The following is a 13,928-nucleotide window of genomic DNA, read 5'->3' as shown; positions in this document are numbered from 1 at the left end:
GGAAGCATCAGTGCTGTGGGGCACAGTCCGAAGGCCTTGCACAAGCTTACATCTACGTACAACAAGAAGTTACACAGATACCTTACAGGAGAAGAGAACAGTGTCTCAAATAGATGTTGCCTCCCATGAGCAGACTCACCACAAAGAGCAGAGCAAGAAAGCTACTTGCTTTCCTTTGCCCCTTTATATTGTTTAGGGGTCAGATCCAGGGCCCCGGCTGACCCTTGCTCTGGAGGAAGGCAAGCATTTAAAGGGGCACTCGCACAGTTACAGCTGGGAGTTACAGTAGTATCACCTGCTTGCTTGGCTCGCCGGGTGAAAAGGGGCAGGAACCCTTACATATCTCACTTGGATGCTAAAACCAAAGAGCGCCCTTTCCACAGTCTGTTCCTCACAGACTCAATCTCTGCTGAAAAGCCTTTTTTTTTAATAACGTAAAACAGATCTGAACCGAATCACATCGCTGAGCCCTTCTAGTGCAGCACACCTATAACTGATAGTCCAAGCATCTCTTGTTCCTGAAGCTCTTGGTTCTTGGCACAAAATCACTTTCTTTCATCCCTTCGTACTAGCTTGTCTGATGTCCCACATGCTATTTTATACAGGTTACAAAGACATTGGCAGGGTGCTCAGGCCAAACACAGGCAGCTCTAGCCAGAGTTAAGTGATTCTTTCCCAGAGCTGGGGCTCCATTCCATAGGGAGCCACCTCTCTTGAGCTGGAGAGTCAATCAGGGCAGTGGAGTCGCTTAGTAACTATAACATAATCTTATGGTCTCACTACACTTTCTGGACAGGACATGGCTAAACAAAGCGATCTGCGCATCCTCAGGTGGCAGAGCTTGTGGCACTCTCCTGATCACACAGGTTAGCATGTTGTGTGTCACCCAGTAGTGTGTAAACTTATTATTAAGAAAAACACCTTAAGCAAGGGTGAAGGACGTTTCATGTTTCTAAACTCAAAGTCTTTCTGTACACCTGCACCCAAAAGGCACAAACACCTGCTAGCCCAAGTGAGTCCTCTTTATAACAATACGTTTCCCTTACCAAATCAAATATCTGAAAAAAATGGCTTGGCAACAAAATAATAAAATCTACTGGAATCTGCTGAAAGTTTTTATTTTCTTCCTTTGAAACCACCTTGATATTCAACCGTGCAGAGAATTCAGTGTTTGAGAGGGGGTTTTGGGGGGTGATGGAGGGGGAGCTGCAATGTTCTTCACCCCCTGAGCACAATGACACTAGAGGTGCAAAAAGCAAGAGCCATTCCAGACAGGGCAGGGAAAGGAGGGGGCAGCGCAGAGCATGGGGACAGACCACGTAGGCAAAACAGGAAGCTCCAGCTGAAGAGGAAATGCTTCAGTGCTGTCTTAAAAACATTTTTCTATGAAACTCCAGGCAGCTAGGGAGAGGTGAAAGAAAACCAGCTTTCTGCTGATTCAGCAACCTAAAGCTCACATCCTGCAGCGTACGGACAGACCGTTGCACCTTGCCCCGAAGAGGGACACAGTTTACGGCAGCTTGCGCCAGGACTGGACAAGCAGCTGGAGAGAGCAACCAGCCTCCTGGCGACAAGCCCTGGGTGTGTACACTTGCTTTTCATGTGCGCAGTCTGCCTGTGTCATTCCAGGTGGTTTCTAGAAGGAGACAGGGCACGGTCACAACCCTTTAGTGGCATATGCTCTTCCACATGTTTGGAAACAGCTTGTTCAGTGATGAGACTGGCTACACCAAGCAGCATTATTTCCATTCTTTGGTTGTCAGGATGCTGTACAGGGGGGTGCTGTACAGCGGGAGCCTCGAAAGCGTCAGCTGACACTTCTTCACCAGCAGATTGGTTTCCCCGGGACACTCAGAAAGAGTCTTCGGATGTAAAGGTGCTAGGGTAAAAATGGATCAATTGGATCACAATGAACCAGCGTGGGCATTCCCATTTAGAAATAAAGTCCCGTTCATTCATCTTACCTTATTTTAGTGCCTGTGTAAGCAGAGAGGAAGCAGGGTCCTTATTAAGGGTTGAGACCAGAAGTGTGAGCCATAAGGGAAGGTTAGAAGTGGTGAGTGTCTAGGGACAAGAGCAATCCTTGTGTATCAGGTTGTGACGTCAGGTGAGACAAGTCACAGATATCACTAAGGCTTTGGCCTGGTGGCAGCCACACAGCTCCTTCCTTCTGTGAATTAAAATCATTACAGACATTTAGCCTTTCTAACACAGCCTTTCTCCCAGCATTCATGGGTACTTCCCGCAAATGAATGACAGGATGAGAATCAATAAGCACTGTTCTTCCTAACTCAGACATCTCAAAAAATAATTGAAACTTCATGGACCTCAGTTGCAACTGTCCATTTAGTTTGTTAAATGCCAGGAGACCTCTTCTGCAAAAGCAAGGCAACTTCTTTAAGCCAAATTAGATAATCCCATGATCCCTCGAAAACAGGCAGAATTTCCAAGTACAAAGATGGCCCTGTAGTCAGCATCTCTGAAGTTGAAAGACTCTTTGTTTCATGTAGTCAGCATCACCTCCAAGTTTTCTAAGAAGCCAATGCAGAGGACCTCAGTCCAACCTCCATTTTGTAGAGGGTCAACCTTTCTCGCCTAATGTGCAGGGCTCCTCCAACACAAAGTGTAGTTGTTGTAAGACGCTCACAAACCCAAACACACACACATACACTCTCTCTAACACATACAGATGTGTGATCTACCCAACCTGCTTTTGTTGCTGTGGGGGCTCAGCAAAGCCCATTACCCATTTTGCTGAGTAGCCATTTTTTTTGCCTTTTTTTTCCTCTACTAATGGTGAAAGGCAGTTTTCAGTTCGCCATCAATGGTGATCTCAAACTGACGGGTCAGCGAAACGTTGCATAAACCACAAAAGAGTTTGCTTTCCTTGGCAGCATGCCCAATTCTGTCATATTAATGCTCTGCCAACAGCTATTGTCCTTGACAAGTGACTCTGCACTGGCAGAACAGGATCCACTGCAAAAAAGTTCTTCCCATGTGCTACATCGCTAGCATCTTCTGAGCCTTTAGGAAGGCAAACTATCTGCAAATGCTGGAAAATTCACATCCCCTAGAAAACAGAACTCTTTTACAAAGCTCGGGGGCAGTGATTTGGCATTGGAAGAAAGAAACGCTGTCCAAGAGAAATTAGCCACAAAAGGGCAGAAAATGCAACCAGAAGAGACCTAGGCAGGCTTCACAGAGCCAAGACAGACACACAGTAAATCGGTGGTCAAGGCTGTCATGCATTTGTGCTCCCTGCGCTTATTTGCTCGCTTCTTGCCACGTAAAAATCAGTTTTGGAGATGAAGAAATGACACGCACAGATCCAGGGACTTGTCTCCTCGTTTAGAGCAATTAAGCATGCAGCCAAGTGACTGCATGCATGTCTTGTCTTTTGTCTATCGCTTGGAAGAGAGCACAGAGATAATGAGGCGAGGGTATTCGCACTCTGCAAGGATAGGCAGTCAAGTCAGTGGACCAGTTAGTACACAACTGGCTTCTTCAGAGGCTGGCTTAGGGCAGGAGGTCAAAAGCACTTTGGGGACCATGAAACCACCCTGTTTTGCTAACCCTCAAACATCCTGCCCAGGTTCTACTGCATTAATACCCTCTCATTTGTGATGAAACAAAGTGCGGAAGTGTTCCCAAATATGAGATTGAAGCATTTTCTTTCAGGGAAGAGCAAATTCTTCTTTCTCCCGTGGCAAAAACCCTCCTGCGGGAAGTTTTCATTCCATTTAGCTGCATTTTCCGATGAATAAAATGCTTTGTTGTGAGGTTGTCAGCCTGCCTGCGTGAAGCAGGGCACTATCAAACTGCTTCAATACTGACAGCAGGAATTTTCCTTTTGTAAAAAGGAAACGAAAGGACATCATATGAGTCACAGAAAACTTCCCTTATGTAAAAACAGAGCTGAAGGGGGATTTCTGGGAACCAGTGAGACCAAAAAGTACAGAACTGGCATGTTGATTGGCGCCGGTACAGGGCACTTAACCTTCGGATAGCTGTTAGCTTCTGTAAAAGGACTGCATCTCAGCAAGGCCTTGAGGAACTCTGTAAGTACTAACTTTCACCAAGGAACAGAATTATCTGAGTGTGCCCAGCTTGTGTTTAAGAGGCGGCTTTCCACAGCAAGAGTGACCTCACGTACAGCTGCTGCTTGCCAAGGTGCTGTCGACTGCCCAAGCAAAGAGAGGGTGTCCCCAGCCAGCTTGGCCCCCCAAAACCCCACTCTGCCTCGGGTGGGTCTGCAGGCAGCTTCTTGAGGTCCCCCGGAGGTTTTGCCATGCTAGAGACATTTGTGTTCCCTACTAACGAGTCAAAACGTATTAAGCTTGAGGTCACGGGGTGTGTTGTAGGCAGATAAAGCTGGGAGTCGGAAGGACACCCATCCATGCTAAGCCAGCTGCTTCCGAGGGGAGAGATCTCATAGTGTGAAAAGTCAAACGGCTCAAATCTCCATTCATTTTCCTTTCAGCTAGACAGACTTTCTGGCCCTTCCTCTCATCTACAGAGGAATCTCAGTCCTCATCACTTTTGCTCTGCTTTTAAGACAGCAGAGGAAAGGACACACATTCCTTTCAAAGCACCTGCAAATCCTGGAAGAAAACACAGTGTGCTTGTTTTATTTAATTGTTGATGTTATTATCCCATTCTTGATTTGGGACATCAGGCAAACCTTCCTTTCTCTGACAAAAGAGCACAAACACCCCCTGTGCATGTAAAGCAAGAAGATAAAAGAGAAGCTCCATAAACTTTGTTTTTGTGATGGAATCTGTGTGCCAGAACGGGATATTCTTGAACAAAATCTGCGCTTTATGGAAATGCATTACACTTGTGGACTTTAAAGAGAAAACCACAGTCACTCTGCTCTGACGCTTGTAGATTTTGCTAGTCTTTACGTAGCCTTTTCTCTCCTCATACTTACAAGGTTGGGCTTCCTCTCCCACCCCAGGGGATTGCCTATGGGTTTTGAATAGAGTCACTGCTTTTCATAAATTGAAAAAGTGTTGCCATTTTTGTAGCTGCATAGTTACCTATGCACGAACAAAGCTTTAAAGACACAATTTTCAAAAGTGGCTGGGGATTTGACTACTCAATTAAACCAAGAGAAATTGAATGTTGCAGTCCTCCGAGGTGCTGTGGTAAAATCTCTTGCTAAATGTAGCAGCTTAATGAAGACCTAAAGATACATAAAGACATTTTCATCTTTTTTTTTCTGAAAAATCAAGGGTTACTTCCACACAGTGGAAACTTGACAGGCATTAAAGAATATCACTAATTCCCAAAGAGGCAAATCATATTCCATTCTGCTGGATTACAACCCAGTTAGTAGCCCCGTTGATTCTTTCCTGAAGTATGGCTAATTTACGTGGCTAGGACAGTCTATCTGCTGCGTTTTGGGGCCACCTTCCCACAGAGAACGGCACACCAGCAGCCTGCCACGTACCATTGGGATCACAGCGGCTGCAGGCATGGGAGGTATTCATTCAGGTCAGGTGGCTTGGCTCAAGCTCACACCTCTATGTTTCCATTCCTACACATGAGTATAAGAAGAATTTGCACTAGACAACTGACGTGAAAGCTGTCAGAGCTGGCTGCCCTGACAGCTACACCTGGTGCCTCCACCGCATGCCTTCTGCCCCTTAGCCCAGCATCCTTATTTAAGCTTGGGCTCGGGCACTTGTTTCTTTTTTGGGTGCTGTGCTGATTCTTGGTTCGGTTTTTTTAGTCGTTGTCTTGCTGTCCTGCTGCTTTGAATGTATTTCAGGGTTATCTTATTGCTGTGGGGTGGTCTGTTGAAGCTGTGGCTTGCTGTGGTTGCCTTTAAAAGGTGAATGCTTTATTTCAGTTGTGTGGGGCCGTGCCCCGCGTTGCTGAGGGCACAGCCAGCCTGCTGACAATTAGCCAGAGATCCTGGCTTGCCTTCTTTCAGGTAGCCTGCTCTTTGCTGCTCCTTCGTACAGGCGGGCTAAGCTTCAACCTACTGCCCATCGCTGGCAGCGGGTAACAACAAAAGGGCTTCAATAACCTGCCCGAGTGCCGGATCCCTGCTTGCTATGTAGCGCGAGATACCGCTGTATTTATAAACATACTTTAAGAGTAAGTGCAGCTGTAAGTGAGGATTTGATTTCTCTGTAAATTGTCATCACGTTTTGTTGGCTGGTATATTCAACAGGGGTCTATAATCACTTCACAGAGCTTTGCTATCCCATTACTGTTTATATGTTGAAAGCTTTTTAATTTACAGTTTTGTTTGGTGCAATAGATATATTTTTTTCAGTTGCTCCCTTGGTTATTTCATTTTAGAGCTGTATACATGAGTTTGGTGAGTCATCTGATTGAGGAACATGGTGAGAATCGCAGAAATGAGATGTGTGCCAGTGGGTTGTTCTGTTTATTGATAGCCTATGTTTTCATTAGTTGGAGGTATAAACAACAGATGACTTACTGAAAGAAAAGTTGTGGAAGATGAGCGATATCATCTACATAAAGGTTGCCTATGATACTTTAAAAAACAATTTGCACTAATTCTGAAGTCCCCATGACAGTTGGGGATTGCAAAACACCTCAGTCTGGTAACTACTTGATGTTTTTGTAGGCAGAACCTGTGAAATGGTTTGGCTTAAGTGATAATTCAATCCAGATGTTGGCTTACAAGGAGCAAAAGTATTTACAAGGCAGAATAATTCCCTGGGTTTCTCAGTGATAAGTGCACCAGATCCCATCTTTCAAGAAAGGAGCGCAGTAGCAACTTTGCAGAAAGCTCTATGTCTTATCAAATGGCTCACTTAAACAAGCTGCTGACACCCACCCAATAATGATATCAAGCTTTGTTTCTGCCAAGTATTCATGGTGTGGGAAAGGGGGAATTGGGACTCCTTCTACCTTATAGACTAAAGTTTCCTGCAATCTGGTGTATTCACTAAGCAGGATGCAAGCTGGGGTGATTTACTAGGAAAGGTCATGCAGCCTGTCAGCAGTCAAGTGCTTAACGGGTCGAAGGAGGAAGGAAGGAGGAAGCGTTGGGATTTATTTACTTGGAGAGTATCAAATCTAATTGTTAAGGAAAACGCCTTTCTCCCAGAGGTTTGCTAGCTAGCATGATTGTGCGCCTGTAAGCTCCCTGCAGAAGTTTGCTTTTTCTCTAGGTCATTCCGTGGGTGCGCTCTGGTGAGGTTTATGCAGTTGTCCAATGCTGTAACACTAAAGCCCAACCAGGAACGAAACCGGGAGCCCTGTTGCCCTGATAATTCAGCTAACGGCTTCCTTGATGTGGCTTTTCGAAGCTGGCTGATAGTGGAGTTTGCTGTAGGAAATATGCAAGTGTAGCTACCTGTGCTGCTGGGAAAACACTACTAAACCGGTTAATGAACCAGCTGGGGGCAGGAGATAAGCAAGCAGGAGTGGAAGATTTTTAAAGTAGTCTGAAATTTGCAGTAGAGTCTTGAAGTGACCTCTTGTTTTCTGTGCAGCTCAGTGCACAGGTCCCCTTCCCGGCTCTTTTCTGAGCATAATTATCTTGTCTTCGGTTTTGCAAGTTGAAGTTAATTGACAATAGTGATGGCCAAAGCTGCTGGCCCAGCAGGGAGTGCACATAAGGAGAATACATGTAAAGAGGAATTCGAGTCTCGGGGAGGATATTACTGTTGAAGTACAACCCCTTAAGTTGCAGCTGGAAAATGCAGGCAGAGAGCTTTAACCTGTCTTCCCCACCTGCTGTCTAGAGACTGTGGCCAGCTCCTAGCCAGTGCTTTCTTTTTATCTGTTCCCTGCATGGAAGGATTTTTGTCAAGGTGGGAGCCAGATCCATGAAGAGAAACGTGTCACTGATTTTTCAAGTGGTTTGTTTTATTTTATTAAATCTTCTGTTGAGTTAAATACAGCAGCCCTTGGTACAGGGAAAGGTAATTGTTTTACAGAGCTGGTCTATAGGGAAATTACTGGAGATGGCTTTTATTAAAAAGCACCTGCAATGATTCCATGATTTAATCCAAAGGCCACCACACTGAGCAAGGCACATGCTGAAACAGGATGAAGCCCTGCACCTTCAAGTATGGCTAAGAACATGTCTTCCTTCAAATGCATTTTTCTGGCACCAAAGCACTAAAGTACTTCAAAATGGGTACCTGCACCAGCAAGTCTTTCCATGCCCCTGCTGAGAATATCTTCCTGGGTGCTGTGAGGGACTTCAAGGCTGTGTGCCCATCTGGGCACTGCCTGGTACTCGCATGTGTCCGAAACTAGATGAGACATCAAGCTGGGTAGTGCCTTGCTGTACTCTCCTGCGATGCTCCAGAGGTGCTGAGAGGAGCACCCTGGGGACATGTCAGGGGGGTGTGCTGCAGCAGGCTGTGCGCAATGCCGGCCTGAGTAACCCGCTCTGCTGACAAGCCGTGGGAACTGGGAAAAACTGTGCTGGTGGAGCTGGGGAGATGCCTGGCTGCCCTCAGGGGGGCAGGCAGCGCTGTGGGGGGGCTCTGCCGCTGGTATAGCTGCCAAGTGAGGGTGCAGAGAAGCCCGGAGTGACTTACTGCACTTTGGCAACTCAGCAGCATCGGCGGTGCTAGCAAAGCACGTTACTGGGTACAGACCTGTGTAGAACAATGCGATGCCTTCTGCAGGTCACTGCGGGTAGCTGGAGAGGCAGAAAATCTCTCCCTGGCTTCCTGGCAAGGGATCTTGGGGCAACGAGCAGCTCTTCCACATAAGGGTTAAGGAGGCAGCAAAGGCAGAGGTGAGCTGGACTGCCCTGGGTTTCCTTTGTCCTGTCATAGTCGAACTAGTTCTCATTTTAAAATGGAAGCTTTGCTTGAGGTGACAGAAGTTCCCTGAGCAGTCTTTTGTCGAGATAATAGCAAGATAAGCTTCTCCTGCCCTAGTTTCTGAGTAATTGCTTTGGGTTATGACAGTTTAGGAGTCACGGCAGCGCTGATCTCTGTACCTATCTGGCGTGACATGCATGAGCTCTGGAACTGGCTCGCTGCGGTCAGGGATGGGCTCGTGTTCTTGGTAGTGGCTCTCAGGAGAGAAACTGGACCCTGGATCTGGGAGTACTGGGTAGCTTGCCAGACGGCTGTTTCTCCCAGTTAGCTGCACTGCTTTATGTTCCATTTCCAGCACGTTTCTTCTAGTGAGGTGACACCACCTGCTGCCAGCCTGCAAAGCTGCCTCCTCCTCTCCCCGGCTGCTACAGCCGCCTGCCAAACATTGGGGCTGTTAGTGTGCTAAAGCACAGGCAGGGAAATTCAGACAAGGCATTATGGACTTAGTTTTCTTTTAAATGTTTTCCCACATCTTGGTGGCAAGGTTGCACACAAGGTATAGATTTAAATAGATGTGCTGATGCCTTTAGGAAATCCTGACCGGATTTGGCAACTGGGAGATGAAAAAGAAAGTACTCATCTTGTCTGCACCTGCTCTGGTATTTTGTAGAAGGTCATAAGATCACCAGCAGATAGGAGATTACTCTGTCTCCAAACCCTCCTGCAGAGATATAAAATAATGTCGATGCAGGGAGGAAGTAAGTGGGAAAGTGTGGAAACCTTAATGACTTTATTACAGCTGTGATAGTTGGGGGGGAACGACCTGCATGACTTTTCACACCACAGTAACCGGTATTTTCCTTCTGTGATAGCCTGTTAGATTCATGAGGGTTCTAGAACAGACTGTTGAAAACAGCCGCTTTACAGCCTACATCCTTAACTGCCCAAGATAATGATCAGGTTAGCAGCAACTGAAATAACAGAGGCATAAGATCAGAAACAGAAACTCATGCAGTAAAAACAAACAGACAACAAAGAAGTTCCAGAAAAGGTTATTATTTCTGGAGGATTTCTGTGAGCAGAAATACCCAGGCTGAAGTGGAAGTGACGATGCAGCGGCTGCAGCTGTGAGAAGCCTGCTCTGGCACTTGGGCCACATGCAAGAATCAGAAAATCACCTGCACCATCAGCTACTGGCCGAGAAGCTGCTCTGCGCTGCAGGGGCAGAATCGCCGCCCATCCTTACTTGATCTCCGCATTCTTTGATTTATGCTGCCCAGAGTAAGACATTGCCATGTGCTTGCCCGTTTGTTCTCGCTCCTACCTCACTTTCAAAACTGCAGCCAAAAATATCTTTGTAAGGATAGTGATCTCTTTTTGCTATGGTAATAGATAGCAGGACTAAACCTGAAACTTGTCCTCACCTCTCCTAACTGCTTCCTCCAGGACTGGTGAAACCTGTGGCTGGCACTTACCAGCGTGAAGATGGGATCAAATGCAGAATGTCGTACTCAAATTTTAGTGGATTTCTTGCAAAAGAGTCCAGGATTTAGGTGCCTAGCTGACAAAACACAGCTAGAGAATCAGGACTGGAGGGAGTTTTGGTGTTTCCACTGCTCCACAATTCTATCATGTTTTCTTAATGCTTACAGCTGCTGAAGGGCTGTTAGTACTTTCACACATGCTTGTACCTTGCAGGCAGCCACAGTCTCTGTATTCGACAGAGTCAGCCTCTGATAATTTTTAAGCACAGTTTACCCAGACCGCAGCACATGGCAAGATAACCATCAGCAACTGCCTGAAGAAATGTGTTAAAATAAGCATCTGTTTACTCTGATGCTTAATGAGAAAGCAGTGTTGCAATTGTACACTTAAAATTTAAGAGCTTTGCGAAGTAAATGGCACTAAGCAGGGAAAATGTAATAATAATGTTGTGTTCCTTTAGAGTTTACTTTCACCTTCCTCCTCTACAGACTGTCAGCAGTGGGGCCATGCAGACCTTGGAAGCGTGAGATTGCCCAACAAAAAACAAGCTGAGCCATGAGGCTGTAATGCTTGTGGGGAATTTCTGTCCGGGAGTGGAAAACCAGCTGTTTTTTCAAAAATCAGTCTCTGCTATTGTTAGCATCCACTTCTTGGAGGTTTGACCTAAGTGCTGATGTGTGGAGGTATAGATACTTGCTTCTGCTTTAAAAATCAGTTGCTAAGTTCTTTGGGTTTGGGACATGGGGGTTGGGTACCTGGTGAATGCAATTATTTCAATGGAATTCAGAACTCAGCAATGACAAATGGGGCTCTAAAGAAATAAAACCAGTCAGAATCACCTATTGGAAGTTTTCTTTTTTTCTTTTTTTCTTCCTAACTTGCTAAAGGACTACATTTTTTTTAATGTTAGTTGAGTTTTAGTTGAGTGTTTTAGAGTTAGTTGCTTGTTAGAAATGGAAGGTCGGTGGCCCCTGTTATGATATGACTGGCAGTGGTTTAAACAGATCCTATCAAAATGAAGCGGTGCTTTAATTGTAGCTGATGCTTTTAGGTTTAAATGAAGGCTTTGTTGCCTAAGTTCATTAAGATACCCAGGCTGCAATTTCTTTTCTAAGGAATTCCAGTCTGGGAATATTTTAGATTGCCTTGAAAAGATTCTCATCTAAACTACCGAAATGAAGACAAGTATGTGCAGAAGACTTTGCCCTAGGTCACCTGAATTGAGCTTCACTGTTTTAGCAGAGCCAGCTTCCTTAAGAAAATCTGGGATTATGATGGGAGAGTTTCACTGGAGGACATATGTAGGGAACATAAGAGCTGTGTATAGGTATAGATACATATACATGTAGAATTTCCAAATAAATCCTGGTGTGACAGTACAGCAGATAGATTAAATGCAATGAGGCCAAACTCTTGAAGGGGAAAGGGGACTTGGAAGATCCCAAAGGGTACTTCATCAGTCTCTGAAGTGGGTCTGCAGCATCCGTGCATACTTCTTCCTCCAGAACCGAGTCGCTCTGTCACTGATTACACCAGTCAGCAAGCCAAGCCTAGAAACCTGCATCATCTTGCACACTGAATGCCTAATGTGAACACAAAAAGGAGTGAGGTGTAGGACACAGCAAGGAATTGCCATGAGACACCCCTCAAAAATTGTTTTGGAGTGGCCGGCTGCGAGAGCTCCCCGATCTTGCTGGTTCTTGAATGCTTCATGTTAGCACCGCTTGAGAGAGCACAGGTAGCGAGCTAGCTGCAACCCTGACAGCCAGCCATAGCACTTGAGTCCTTCTGATGGGAAGAATTTTATCCAATGAAGGTTTTGTAATTACAGGCATCTTTTGGACAGAGAGCACTTTTTGAGCAGTACATCCCATGAGCCGCAGTGGTGCCCAGCACAAATGCAGTCGTCGAGCCAGAGGTTTGGCTAGCCTCTGGTCTGTATACTCTATTTACGTTGACCTATCGTGTTAGACCTGTGCCACGATCCCGGCTGTTTTTGAGAGACCAGGGAAAACAACATTTGCTGCAGGATTTAAGATCAGACATCCTGTCTTGTCTCAGCAAAGGTGAAGAGATATTCAGCTCTGTGGAGGGATACTGATTCTGAGTTGAGGAGTGCTCAGCTAGGGCAAGCCGTGCTCTAGAGCAATTGCTTCAGTCTTCAGTCTGGTTAAAGGCTTCCTGAAATTGATGTAGTGTGGTCCACCTTCACAAGTCATGTTAGAAATTCTAAGGACTTAATGCTAAGAGTTTTGAAATCTTCAAATGCTAAGACAGCAATGACAGTGCTACTGCCTTTGTCAGCTCAGCTCTAAATTTAACATATCTGCATGTTAAGATGGTCTGCAGAAATAATAACCTCAATAAAAATCTCACAAACAGTTTACAATCAGACCAGGTGCTTCATGTCAGGTGATGTTTGCTCCTAAAGCACAGAACTGTGGTGAGTGTACTCTCATCTGCAACCCGCTTCTCGTCAGCATTGCAGTGAATCTGCCAAAGGGAGAAGGAACAAGAACATTGTCACTGCATCGTACCCTCTGTTCCCCTCTGTTAGATCTGACCTAACCACAAACCACTCTCCAAATTCTCCCTCTTCCGAAGACTAGCAGAAGAATCCCTATACGGGGATTTCCATAGTTGTGCATTGTTACTGCTTCTTCAGCAGGTGAATTTCGAGCTTGGCATGTCTTTCATCCTGGTATGAGGCATTATAAAATGCAGAATTCATCTTCATTTTGGGATTCAACATGACCTAAACTATTGTGAAAAATAAGATTAACGATTTTTTTTTTTTTTGCATGATGCAGAAAATTTTCCCATTCCATGACTATGAACATAGTGTAAATATTGTTAGTATAAAAGATGCAGTTTTACATGCGAGGCAAATATTTCAATCAATTCCAATAAAGCAAGTAGAAACTGGTTTGGGTACTAATACACCACTTGTTCAGGAAACGGAATGGCTCTCAATGCCTCACTCCACTCATTTCTATTGGAAAATCTTCAAGGTCCCTCTTAACTCTCCAGATACAGACTTTCAGAGAAGTCCTCCTGCAGGTAAAGGTAGGGAAAGCTGACGGCAGCATCTCGTGGGAACTGCCAACGCTATTGAAGAAGTGGTCTCACAAATTGATGTGGAGAAGGTCTTGAGATGCATCACACTGATGACCTGCATTAGCTCAAAGTCCTCAAATCCCAACTCAACTTTTCCTATGTGCATAGCATCACTGTGCTGTTTTGCTAACAGAAGGTGCACTGTAACAACAGCTTTCCTCTCAGGTGTTTAAAAAATGCTAATTTGCACTACTTGGCTTTTAGACTTGCAAAAGTACATGAGTCTTAATAGGTAGAAGAACCCATGGAGTAAAAGTATTGCCCAATTTATTTTGAGAAAGCAATAATGTGAGCTTGTAGGGGTTTTTTATTATTTATTTGATTGTCTTCTAGCAATAAGAAAAAAAGCCTTGTGTTCTATAGTCTTGCTATATTTGGAAGCTATTCAAATGTCAAATTTTATCACATAAGGCCTGTTTCCAAAGATAAGTCCTTGTATCTCACAGCAAAAGTTCTTCCTTCTCAGGCACTGTGTCATTTAACTGTACTTGCACATCTTCCTTTGCAAGTTGTTCGTACAGTTTTAGCCTTTTGCCTCTTCTGCCATGCAGCGTGGAT

The sequence above is a fragment of the Falco punctatus genome, assembly GCF_963210335.1.
Source record: "Falco punctatus genome assembly, chromosome: 1".
Taxonomy (NCBI): domain Eukaryota; kingdom Metazoa; phylum Chordata; class Aves; order Falconiformes; family Falconidae; genus Falco; species Falco punctatus.
This window is presented reverse-complemented; position numbering follows the sequence as displayed.